The sequence below is a fragment of the Trichomycterus rosablanca genome, chromosome 12 (genome assembly GCF_030014385.1).
Source record: "Trichomycterus rosablanca isolate fTriRos1 chromosome 12, fTriRos1.hap1, whole genome shotgun sequence".
NCBI classification, from domain to species: Eukaryota; Metazoa; Chordata; class Actinopteri; order Siluriformes; family Trichomycteridae; genus Trichomycterus; species Trichomycterus rosablanca.
In genome coordinates this window covers 26,119,171-26,133,420 of record NC_085999.1, presented here as the reverse complement: position 1 = coordinate 26,133,420, position 14,250 = coordinate 26,119,171, and positions in this window count along the sequence as shown.

The window sequence follows — 14,250 nt, the reverse complement described above, 5'->3', positions numbered from 1 at the left end:
GTACGGAGACACACACCCTGAGAGCACTCTTTTCTCATCTCTGTGCAGGTGGCATCAATCAGCCAGCAGAGGTCATAATTGCACCAGTCATGGGAGAGAGACCCCATCCGGCTTAGTCCTGCCCATATCTGAACAACAGGCCAATCGTTGTTTATGTGGTCGCACAGCCTTAGCCGGCAGGCAGAGCTGAGATTTTATTTCCAGCGTGTGTTTTTACCGCTGCGCCACCTGCGCGGCCCATCTTGATAGTCTTTTAACAAGATTTTGGATTGTGTCTTGATTGGTTAAGTGAAAGTGGGATTAAGGTCAAGGCTTCTGTCAATACATATTTTTGCGAACCTCAATGTGCACAGTAATGCTGGTACAGGAAAGGGCTGACAGGAAGGTTGAAGTTAGGTGTGTTGTGTAATAAATTGTATACACTTGTTGGCAATAGGTTTGGTTCAGTCACCTTAACACCTGAGTAATTAGAAGTGGTGTCTATGTACCTTCTGTAGGTTGACAAGCATTGTTTTAATGTCTGTTTGGACCACTTCTAAAATCAGTGACTCAAGGGCCTAATTTAACACTATTTTAAAGAATTTCTAAATTCTCACTGCTCCCCTAGTGAGTGTTCACTTACACACCAGAGTTAAACAAACTTTTACATCGTGCGTTTGTATCCAGCTGGATGAAAATGAACTCAACTGCAGATGTTAATTTAACACTGGGGATTCGGCTATGATGACATGGATCCTTCACAGATCATAGAAGAACATGTTTGCAGTCCCAGTTCAGTAGAAATAGTGCAATACAATTGGAGTTTCACCTTGCAGACCAGAAGCTTTAGCTTTCAACAGTTATAATCCGGAGGATGAAGGTAAACTGAAGCTGCTGACTAGCGCATGCCATTTTCAAAACGCATACGTCAATGACCAGTTCTTTTCATCTTCCAAAGGTGGAGGCTTACTTAGCTCTTTTTGACCAAAATAACTGTGGTTCTTAAACTGGTTCCATTCGGGCTTCTTCGAACCTTGGTGCTTTTTAGAGAACTGGTTTGCATTTCCACCAGTTTTTTTGGAGCCAAGCTTCTTCATCAATGGTGGATGTTAAGCAGCGAAAGTAAACAGTAGTAACAAGGTGACGAAGCAAGTAGATTACCTGTGAGCATTTGTGCTGTTTTATATATATATATATATATACTGTATATATACAGTGTATCACAAAAGTGAGTACACCCCTCACATTTCTGCAAATATTTCATTATATCTTTTCATGGGACAACACTATAGACATGAAACTTGGATATAACTTAGAGTAGTCAGTGTACAGCTTGTATAGCAGTGTAGATTTACTGTCTTCTGAAAATAACTCAACACACAGCCATTAATGTCTAAATAGCTGGCAACATAAGTGAGTACACCCCACAGTGAACATGTCCAAATTGTGCCCAAATGTGTCGTTGTCCCTCCCTGGTGTCATGTGTCAAGGTCCCAGGTGTAAATGGGGAGCAGGGCTGTTAAATTTGGTGTTTTGGGTACAATTCTCTCATACTGGCCACTGGATATTCAACATGGCACCTCATGGCAAAGAACTCTCTGAGGATGTGAGAAATAGAATTGTTGCTCTCCACAAAGATGGCCTGGGCTATAAGAAGATTGCTAACACCCTGAAACTGAGCTACAGCATGGTGGCCAAGGTCATACAGCGGTTTTCCAGGACAGGTTCCACTCGGAACAGGCTTCGCTAGGGTCGACCAAAGAAGTTGAGTCCACGTGTTCGGCGTCATATCCAGAGGTTGGCTTTAAAAAAAGTGCTGCCAGCATTGCTGCAGAGGTTGAAGACGTGGGAGGTCAGCCTGTCAGTGCTCAGACCATACGCCGCACACTGCATCAACTCGGTCTGCATGGTCGTCATCCCAGAAGGAAGCTGACGCACAAGAAAGCCCGCAAACAGTTTGCTGAAAACAAGCAGTCCAAGAACATGGATTACTGGAATGCCCTGTGGTCTGACGAGACCAAGATAAACTTGTTTGCCTCAGATGGTGTCCAGCATGTGTGGCGGCGCCCTGGTGAGAAGTACCAAGACAACTGTATCTTGCCTACAGTCAAGCATGGTGGTGGTAGCATCATGGTCTTGGGCTGCATGAGTGTTGCTGGCACTGGGGAGCTGCAGTTCATTGAGGGAAACATGAATTCCAACATGTACTGTGACATTCTGAAACAGAGCATGATCCCCTCCCTTCGAAAACTGGGCCTCATGGCAGTTTTCCAACAGGATAACGACCCCAAACACAACCTCCAAGATGACAACTGCCTTGCTGAGGAAGCTGAAGGTAAAGGTGATGGACTAAACCCAATTGAGCACCTGTGGCGCATCCTCAAGTGGAAGGTGGAGGAGTTCAAGGTGTCTAACATCCACCAGCTCCGTGATGTCATCATGGAGGAGTGGAAGAGGATTCCAGTTGCAACCTGTGCAGCTCTGGTGAATTCCATGCCCAGGAGGGTTAAGGCAGTGCTGGATAATAATAGTGGTCACACAAAATATTGACACTTTGGGCACAATTTGGACATGTTCACTGTGGGGTGTACTCACTTATGTTGCCAGCCATTTAGACATTAATGGCTGTGTGTTGAGTTATTTTCAGAAGACAGTAAATCTACACTGCTATACAAGTTGTACACTGACTACTCTAAGTTATATCCAAGTTTTATTTCTATAGTGTTGTCCCATGAAAAGATATAATAAAATATTTGCAGAAATGTGAGGGGTGTACTCACTTTTGTGATACACTGTACAGTGTAGATTTACTGTCTTCTGAAAATAACTCAACACACAGCCATTAATGTCTAAATGGCTGGCAACATAAGTGAGTACACCCCACAGTGAACATGTCCAAATTGTGCCCAAAGTGTCAATATTTTGTGTGACCACCATTATTATCCAGCACTGCTAGATAAGCACTGCTAAGGTGGATGTTAGACACCTTGTGCTCCTCCACCTTCCACTTGAGGATGCGCCACAGTTGCTCAATTGGGTTTAGTCCATCACCTTTACCTTCAGCTTCCTCAGCAAGGCAGTTGTCATCTTGGAGGTTGTGTTTGGGGTCGTTATCCTGTTGGAAAACTGCCATGAGGCCCAGTTTTCGAAGGGAGGGGATCATGCTCTGTTTCAGAATGTCACAGTACATGTTGGAATTCATGTTTCCCTCAATGAACTGCAGCTCCCCAGTGCCAGCAACACTCATGCAGCCCAAGACCATGATGCTACCACCACCATGCTTGACTGTAGGCAAGATACAGTTGTCTTGGTACTTCTCACCAGGGCGCCGCCACACATGCTGGACACCATCTGAGCCAAACAAGTTTATCTTGGTCTCGTCAGACCACAGGGCATTCCAGTAATCCATGTTCTTGGACTGCTTGTCTTCAGCAAACTGTTTGCGGGCTTTCTTGTGCGTCAGCTTCCTTCTGGGATGACGACCATGCAGACCGAGTTGATGCAGTGTGCGGCGTATGGTCTGAGCACTGACAGGCTGACCTCCCACATCTTCAACCTCTGCAGCAATGCTGGCAGCACTCATGTGTCTATTTTTTAAAGCCAACCTCTGGATATGACGCCGAACACGTGGACTCAACTTCTTTGGTCGACCCTGGCGAAGCCTGTTCCGAGTGGAACCTGTCCTGGAAAACCGCTGTATGACCTTGGCCACCATGCTGTAGCTCAGTTTCAGGGTGTTAGCAATCTTCTTATAGCCCAGGCCATCTTTGTGGAGAGCAACAATTCTATTTCTCACATCCTCAGAGAGTTCTTTGCCATGAGGTGCCATGTTGAATATCCAGTGGCCAGTATGAGAGAATTGTACCCAAAACACCAAATTTAACAGCCCTGCTCCCCATTTATCGATCTCCCCAAAATCATCGATCAACTACTGGTGATAAGAAGACATAGATGGTTACTCCGTTCCTAATTTTTGTCGCCAATGTTGCTTTCTCTAGCGCATTCACATAAATAGTGCTTCACTTACCACAAGCCGCTTGGCTTAAGAGGTACAGTACAACATCACTAAATCATCAATATCTAATCCACTCTTGAAAAAGCATCCTCATGTATTTATGTTTAGCTGTAGTTTTCTTACTGTGTGGTGGTTTCACTTTTAAACTTGTGTTATGCAGCTCGGGGTGCTGAGAAACGCTGAGAATTGGCTTCTCCAGGAGAGCTAGCTTAATGTGGCTTAATGTACTAAAAGAACGATCTAGGAACACTAAACTCTCTTAATTATTAGTGGTCACAGGTACCCTGTACTGCTGAAATCCGTTGTTTTAAGCTTTTTTTCACGTTAAGCATTGTTCGTACTCCCTCTACAACTTGACACACCCACAGATGATGTCACAGTTTGTGCAGAACACCCTAGTATTCTTTGATTCCAGCTGTGAACGAACGTTCATAGTTTGAAGCTTTACTTTTGGGTAAAACGTGTTGAACTGGTTCAAAATCAGGTTCGCAAACCAAAACTGAGCCCATTCCGTGTTGGTCGAAAAGCGCTAACAGAGAGCTGTATCGTGTTTGGAGAGCGATGTTATGCTGTTCTTTGAATCCATACTGCTTTAGTGTACTGTTTAATGTATACTACGTATTCATACACACTACCCACTCCCGTGTACTGCTTTCGCATACTGTTTAGTATGAAAGTAAGCAATTTCTGACGCAGCCATGGTGTGGCCTGCACAGATCTCCGACCTCAGCTCCATTGAAGGTCAAATCCATAGCACTAGTAAAAGCCATAGTTTTAAAATGTGAGTGTCCACATACTTTTGGCCATGTAATGTTCTTTATATATGACCTGCTTTTATGTGTGTAGATCTCTTAGGACTTTTCATGAGCTCTTATTGTTATATATGCATTACTGGCAGTGCTCAAAGGAATCAGAAGTGTCTATTCTCTTGTAAGGAATGTAGTAAGACATTTGTTTTTCAGAACGAGCAATGGAAATAGAATAACTTAAATGCACTAGAACACCTCCGCTCACTTCTGAATGGTTTCCATTGCCGTTAGGTCTTTTAAGTCTCAAACTCCTCCAGTATTCATGAATCATTTCCTACTACCACACCTCTCTTGTACGAACATCTTGCTTAAGGTGGTGTTATTCCTTGTAATGAAATATTAATGCACTATTTCATATATATTCAAGTACAGCCATCAATTTTTCCCTGTTTAAATACTTAATTTACAAGCTCGTCTCATTTCTTTTAACTTTTAAAAATGAGGAGTGCAGAAGTCAGATGCTCTGATGTCTAACTCGGTTAGAAATACTTTAATGAAAGAGATCAGATATTGAGCATAATGAAATGGAAATGATGCCTGGTGTAGACGTCACTGTAGATTTCACCTGCATACACACCTCATTCATTCATTAATACAGAGAAAACTGGGGATTTTTTCTGACAGTCTGGCAAAATGCCAAGTTCAAAAGTCAACAGTTTACGTAAGAAATGCTTGGCCCATGGATGCTCTTCCGTACACGTTAATGAAGGAATGACTCACTGCTGTTGGATCTCTATTCAACCTTATTACTGAACATAAGAAGACTGAGGTAATAATAATAATCATAGGGCGCTTGGGTAGCACAGCAGTAAATCATGCTAGCCAAATAGTACAGAGACCAGGGTTTGAAAATCAGTGGTGCTATAAGTTGGTTGGTTTCTGCACAAACATGATTAACAATTTTGTTTGTCTGGTGCCACTAGGATGTGCACTTTTCAGTGCGCTCTCAGTGCTGGTCCCAAGTTGTGTCAGGAATGGCATCTGACGTATTCACAATGACTTGCTATGGCAACCGCTGAATATGGGAAAAAAGAAGAAGAAAATTGATTTGTTCTATCTATCTATCTATCTATCTATCTATCTATCTATCTATCTATCTATCTATCTATCTATCTATCTATCTATCTATCTAAAAGTCATCTATCTGTCTGTCTGTCTGTCTGCCTGTCTGTCTGTCTGTCTGTCTGTCTGTCTGTCTATCTATCTGTCTAAAAGGTATCTATCAGTCTGTCTGTCTGTCTGTCTGTCTATCTATCCGTCCATCTGTCTGTCTATCTGTCTGTCTATCTATCTATTTGTCAGTCTATCATTTATCTATCTATTATTTATTTGTCTATCTATCTATCTATCTATCTATCTATCTATCTATCTATCTATCTATCTATCTATCTATCTATCTATCTATCTATCCATCCATCCATCCATCCATCCATCCATCCATCCATCCATCCATCCATCCATCCATCCATCCATCCATCCACCCATCCATCCATCTTTTTACAAGCTATCTATCTATCTATCTATCTATCTATCTATCTATCTATCTATCTATCTATCTATCTATCTATCTATCTATCTATCTATCTATCTATCTATCTATCTATCTATCTATCTATCTATACAATATACAATATTTTTCATAACAAAACATATTTTAATTGAATTTTCAACAATCACTTTAACCTGGTTGTGGTGGGCCCAGTTCCACTGGGAAACACTAGGCACAAGGCAGAAATGCCCAGGACAGGGCATTGATTCTTTGGACTTTGGCTCAGAAAAAGCCAATCATTCTCTGTGTACAATACATTACATCTCTGCTTACATTTGAACCCAGATCTCAGTGGTGGTAAGGTAGAGTTATAGACCACATACAAATAATCAGCAAAACAACTTGAGTGTAAGTTTAATCTTTGAAAAATTGTATTTAATTTTGAAACAATGACTGCAGATTTAATAACTAAATCAAGCTTCTAATGAGTAGATTCAAGCCGCCTGACCATGAGCTTTAATAGAAAGGATCAGACTCAAGGAAATCTTTTGTATTAAGAAATTGATGTGGTCCTTTTTACAAAAAGAATTTAGGAAATACATGTATTTTTCAAAGACTCAACGTCTCACTTAAATTGCTTTGTTTATTATGGGATTTGTAATGTAAAAAAATAGAAGTATTATCACTGGTGGCCTCAGACTTTTGGCCCCCACTGTATGTAATGATACTGTATGTATTGTGTAAACCAACAGTGGTTTAAAATGTATTTTTTAAAATAAACTAGTTGTGGATTCTTAGAGTGTACCATGTACAAAGTCATGCTATGCTCTTTGTAAAAGCTTAGTGGTTATGGTTCTGGATTAAAAATTAAAAGGTTGTTGACCTCAGTCCATGGGTAGCACTGTCGCCACACTGAAAGAAGGTCCTGGGTTTAATTCCTTGTGGTCTGGGTACTTTCTGTTTGGAGTTTGCATGTTCCCCCTGTGTCTGTGTAGGTTTCTCCAGTTTCCTCCTACAGTCCAAAGACATGTAAGTTTGTTCTATTGGAGCTACTAAAATGGCCCTAGATATATATGTGTGTGAACGTGTGTGTTTGCCCTGTCATGAACTGGCAACTTGTCCAGGGTGTTTCCTACACTCATAATTTGACCCACTGTGACCCAGAATAGTCTAAAGCAGTGGTAAAACAGACAAAAAAATGAATGATTCTAGTCCCACCACCAGCAAGGTTTTCACTGTCGGACCCTTAACCCTTAATTGTTTGCACTGAATTTGGACACGATCATGAATAAGCCTCTGCTAAATGCTGTAAATGTAAAAGTATAGCAACACGTCTGAACAAGAACGCAGGAGTCGCTGTTGCAACAGTGAACATCCTTTCCATCCATCAGTCTGTTGAGTGGCAGGCTAATAGAACAGCTGGAAAACTATTAGTATTAAAAATTCGATCAAATCACTGGGCAGTAAAAACACTCCACACACGGCTGCTAAATAATTAGAACATCTTCCAAAAATACCCAGATCATCCATTTTTCCCCCTGAATCAGGTATTGCTGTCGCTATACATAGAACTCTCTTAATTAGAGACTGACTGAGGATTATATAATTCATTTTTCTATAATTAGGTTATTGACTTTTTGTAGTAATTACACTGTGGGACAGGAGTAGCTCAGTGGTTAGGGTGCTGGACTAATCAGAAGGTTGCTGGTTCAAGCCCCACCACTGCTAAGTTGCCACTGTTGGGCCCCTGAATCTAAGGGCAAGGCCCTTAACCCTCAATTGTCCAAACTGTATTCAGTCATAACTGTAAATCGCTTTATATAAAATTGTCTGATAATTGCAGTAAATGTACAACATCCTGGTTCTTATTTAAGTTAAATAAACCAAATTTATTTTCCTTTGTTTAAATAAGCAGTCACACTCTGCTAATTGTGTTTCATGCTTGTTGAGTGTTACATTATTGTTCCTGCTATTCTCCGCCACATTGCTCTGCAGGTAAAGCCTGTGGCAGCCACGTAGGCGCCTGGATCTTTAGCCACGGTTCATTTAACCACTGTCATTCCTCTTGAAATTTTTCACCTGGCCCGTGTCTCTGGCTGGCAAACGTTTGGCCCTGTGCACCTGAGGCCTGCTCTGCTGGCTCTCTTTCAATTGTGTGTGTGTGTGTGGCACACTCTGTGTCAGATCTAATATGACATCTCAGGGGACTAGCAAGCACTTTGTTATGTCTGCTCCATTACCGGCTCGGTGGAGGCAGTCGTTTCAGGTTCATCTCAGTTTCAGAGTGTTTGTGTTTGTGTTGGAGGCTTCCTGCCACCCTTGACTTTGGCTTTTTTTTTTTTTTTTTTTTGCTGAGATCTTTAGCAAGCTTTGGCAGAGAAACATGAGTTTATGGACATAATTTTGACCTTATTAAAATAAAAAAATTGCATATAAACAATTGTGTATATAATGAATAGCTGGCTTGCAACCATAACTGCAGAAAATACACCCTTATTTTAAAATAGATAAGCCAATTTATTGTTTTCTCTAAATAAAGTCCAATTCATTTCCAGTCTTCCACTGTGCTTACATTTTCCACCCATGCTGGCCGTGATGGGTGTAACGCTATATGGGCTATGATGAGACAAGAAGGGGGCGGACACAAATGCAGAGATGTTCAAACAAAAGTATTTAATAATAACAAAAGACACAAGACAGGTTTACACAAGACAATAAACAAGACAAGATAAACTAACACCAGACCAGCCGCTCAGGTGGCGCAGCGGTAAAGTACGCTAGCGCACCAGAGTTGGGGTTTCGAATACATCGCATAGAATCTCAGCTCTGCCCTCCGACTGGGCGGCAGCATGAACAACGATTGGCTGTTGTTCAGGGTTAAGGGGTAAAAAGTCGGATCATGGGTCCTCATAACTGGTGCAACTGCGGCCCCTGCTGGCTGACTGATGGCGCCTGCACAGGGCTGAGAAATAATGCTGATGGGGGTGTGGCCCTTCAAACACAGTGCCCGTCGGTGTATGAACTCGACTCGTGCAGGGGAAAAATGCAGTCTGTACTGACTGTTTGTGCCGGAGGGGGCGTATGTCAGTTGAGAGGCATCCTCAGTCAGCGCTGAATGGTTGAATCAGTATAGAGGACGCATTCAGGGTAATTGGACATGACTAGATTAGGGGATAAAAACTAACACCAGACATATGCTAAATGCTAACTGCTAACTAAGCTAAATGTTAATCTAAACATACATTAACTAAACTATAGCTTAACCTGAATCCTAAACTAAACACTAAAAGAGAAACTGAACCAAAACTAAACAAGAACAAGACTAAGACAAACAGAACATACTACAGAAACGCAACATAAAAATCTGAGACAATTTTGCTTTCTATATGTTGTTATTTATTTATAATTTATATAATGTATTTAAAATGATCATGTGTTTGTCTGGAAGGTGCCCGAGTGGTGCAGTGGTAAATCACAGTAGCCTACTACAGCTGGGATACAGGGTTTATATCTCCAGCAGTGCTATCAACTGTTGGGCATCAATGTACAGACATGATTGGGTAGGTCTGGGGGGATGATGGCCGAGGCTCCGTGATAGATCAGCATCCTGTCTGGGGTGAACCGGATCCGCTGCAAGCCTGACCAGGATAAAGTGGTGGTAAAACATTAATATTATATATATTATATTATATATATAATATTATTAATATTATATATATATATATATATACAGTATATATTAAGCTAATATAAAAAGCTGTCTTATTTTAATTAAATCATTCATTTATATTAAACAACCAGGGCAGTTGTAGCCTAGCGATTAAGGTACAGGACTAGTAATCAGAAGGTCGCTGGTTCAAGCCCCACCACTGCCAGGTTGCTGCTGTTGGACCCTTGAGCAATGAGGACATTCCAACATTTAGCTTCACACGTTTACTCACTTATTCTCACCTGGGGGCAAATTAAGAGCTGCCAGTGCACTGTTGGCTGTCAAAGATGATTCAAAGAAACTGAGATCTGTGTTTTATAGCCCTCCAAAGTAATGTGGATGAACATTCCTCTACAATAAATACAAAATCTAATGTCACCAATTGAGATTTGAACGCACAATGGGCGAACATAATAGACTGCTAAGCCACCAAAGCGAAAATAATTGATCCATATGAACACAGCTTATATATCACTATTAGTCAAATTCTGGTGTGAGAGTCTAAATGTGAGAGATGCTCTTGAAACATTCACACACACACTTGCATTACACACACACACACACACACACACACACAAACAGTAACAGACAAGTAAAGGACCATTTTAAGCCTCCCCCTCATTACCCACACACTATCTTCTAACTTGGAGCCAAGTGGAACAGCCAGACTGTGTGATGTTCCTCCAACACCCCCCCATCCTGTAGTCCCTACATCTTTGAATAGGCCTACTTTACCTCTGCACATCCTACAGAGGCCAGGTCAGTCGGTCCACAATCTGATTTCATTTAACTGTGTGCCCCAGAGTCCCGATAATCACCCCTCATCATCTCTGAACTTCACTTTGAAGCACTGATGTGTGGCGATGACTAGCGGCTAATAGCCAGGCGCGACTGAATCAGATCTTTAGATTGGAACAGAATCAGTAAGGCTGTGACAAAAGCTACTTCAGTAGTTTGAATATGAGGGTAGACAAAGACGTACACGAGGATGGATCTTGATTAATGCATTAATTACACTGAACATGATTGACTGAACATGTGCAGGTTGTAAAAGTAGCCAACTTACGCTGAGATCTATGGTTCGAATCCCCTACTGGTGCTATCGGCCGATCTGGTGGGCCTCAATACAGACATAATTGCTGCTTCTGGACACGGTGAACATAAAACACAGTAAAGTTTGAAGTGTCATTTTTGCATGTAGCTCTGTATTGTAGTGCCCGACAAAAGTTTGCCAAAGTAATCCCTTGTCCATGTGGTTATATCAGCTATTGTTGAGTGGCGGTTCTTGATGCAGTGCCGTCTGAGGTATTGAAGATCACGGGTGTTCAGCTTAAGCTTGCACCCTTGTCCTTTATGCACTGAAATTCCTGTCTGCAATGAAATACAAATCCAAGTAAATGTAAGTAACGCTGCATTTTTATTTTAGTTGCTTTTTCTTTACTGTCCCAACTTTTTCTGATTTGGGGTTGTAGTTACTTTATAACTAAGTTCTAATTTTTTGCTTTTTTTACTCAATGTAACATTTACATTTACAGCATTTAGCAGACACCTTTATCCATTGAGGGTTACAGGCCTTGCTGAAGGGCCCAACAATGGTAACCTGGCAGATTTGGGACTTGAACCAGTGTCCTTCCAATTACTAGTCCTGTACTTTAACTACTGAGCTACCACTGTCTTTAATTTAAATATTCCTAATTTCTGGCTAGCACACGGCACCATTTGTATCTGCAAAGGGCTCGGCCAGGCCAGTGGCACAGCTGTGACTTGAACAAGAATTGAGATTGGTGGTGGTTTGATCTAGCATGTTATACCTCTACGTTACCCAAACATTCCTGTTAAAATGATTTTTTCTTTCAGTCTTTAATATCAGTAAACAAAAAAACCCTCTCTATTATTTTTCAGATTTATTTTGGGAGTATATTTTAAAAGCCATAATGAAAAAGGTATAAAAGAGAAAACTCACCATCCCTATATAAATACAGACAGCCAAAAACCCACACGGTTCTGTGTGGCACCTCATGACCTTTTTTGTAGTTTTGCGTCCTGCTAGCTACTGAATAATTCATGTGTGCCAGGAGCAAAGTGTGTGTACGTACACTACATGTAAGTGTGGGTGAGCCGAAGATCAGGCAACGCCGTGCTGGAGGAACCCTTGCCCTAATGTAGAGACCTCCAACTGTGCTGCCTGGATTTACAGAAGTAGAATCCACAGATGAAAGTGGGGAGTCGAAAGGCCAGTACGGTGTGTGCGATCCACCACCGAAGATACACTCTTGCCTGGAGCAAACCCTACAATCCAACAGAATCCTCCTGAGCACGTCCTAGTCCAATAACGAAGCCGAACCTGGCTTTTGGCAGATTCTGGCTCACGTTGGTGCGCTAGCAGCGATAACAGAATTCAGAAAGGAATCGATATTTAATCCTGCAATTAGAGTTTGGCAAATTCTAACATCAATAACGAGGTTGGAGCAGTTGCGGTAGACATGGCTGGCACCGAAATGGTTCACGAAAGGCGATAGGTGGTACTCAGAGCAAGTTGAATAAATCAAGTTTGTTTGACCCGGTGATTTTTATTTGGCTTCTGTCCAAAAAAAAGTTCACATCATTAGGGGGTTTGAAATCCACAAATCAATGTAAGTAAAGACTACATGCACAGGATCGGTTCATTATTCATTACAGAGGCCAAAGTGTGCACAGGCCAACATGTTAGCATCCATGCATTAGCCTGAAAATGATAGGTCATTTCAGTAGGGTGTGCATTATCGATTGGGTGGATACACTCTAGTGCAGTTGTGTATTTTGTTTGCATTTGATATAGCAACACCGGATAGTAGCAAATTGCAAATTTCTGCCAGTTGATCCACACAAATGGTCAAGAATCACCTGACCCAAGTCAGATTTGTTAATTCAAGCATTGCTATCTCTCTGTAATATACGAGGGTTCAAAAAATGACATAACTTCTCTACATAGTCACCTTCTGATGCATTTTTCCCAGCGTCGTACCAACTTTTTAATGCCATCAGCAAAAAATGTTCATCATCACATGAAAATATTCTTCCCCTTTAAGCGTCTTTGAGCGTCCAAAAAGGTGTAAATCCGAGAGAGACTGTCTCTCAGCCTCTTAGGGTGTTTCCAACTAAATATAAAAAAGTGCAGAAACTTTTTGAAGATCCCTCATAGTTTGTTGGGCAAAATAATGTGGACAAACCACCTAGATATAGGGGTCACTTGTATCAGCCACACCTATTGCTAACAGGTATGTATTTCAATAAATAAAATAAATCATCTGCTCCTAATCATATGCTTGTTCCAGCATAACTGTGCCCTTGTTAACAGAGCGATGAGTTTGGTGTGGAGAAACTACAGTGACCTGCACAGAGTCCAGACTTCAACCACACTTAACACATTTAGGATGAAGTAGAACATCGATTGTGAGCCAGGCCCTCTTGTCCAACATCATGCAAATTTGCTGAATGGGCCCAAATTCCCACAGATATTTTAATGTCTTGTAGAAAGCCTTCCCAAAAGAGTGGAGGATTCATACCTGCAAAGGGTGGCAACTCTACACCAATCAGCCACAACATTAAAACCACCTCCTTGTTTCTACACTCATTGTCCATTTTATCAGCTCCACTTTTTAGTTCTACAATTACTGACTGTAGTTAATCTGTTTCTCTACATATCTTTTTAGCCGGCTTTCACCCTGTTGTTCAATGGTCAGGACCCCCACAGGACCACCACAGATTAGGTATTATTTGGGTGGGGGTCATTCTCAGCACTGCAGTGACACTGACATGGTGGGGGTGTGTAAGTGTGTGTTGTGCTGGTATGAGTGTTTTTTTTTTTTTTTAATACTGTGTCCACTCACTCTCCACTCTATTAGACACTCCTACCTAGTTGGTCCACCTTGTAGATGAGCGATGATTGCTCATCTATTGCTGCTATTTGAGTTGGTCATCTTCTAGACCTTCATCAGTGGTCACAGGACGCTGCCCACAGGGCGCTGTTGACTGGATATTTTTGGTTGGTGGACTATTCTCCATCCTGCAGTGACAGTGAGATATTTAAAAACTCCATCAGCGCTGCTGCGTCGGATCCACTCATACCAGCACAACACACACTAACACACCACCACCATGTCATTGTCACTGCAGTGCTGAGAATGATCCACCACCCAAATAATACCTGCTCTGTAGTGGTCCTGGGAGAGTCCTGACCATTACACAACAGCATGAAAGGGGGCTAACA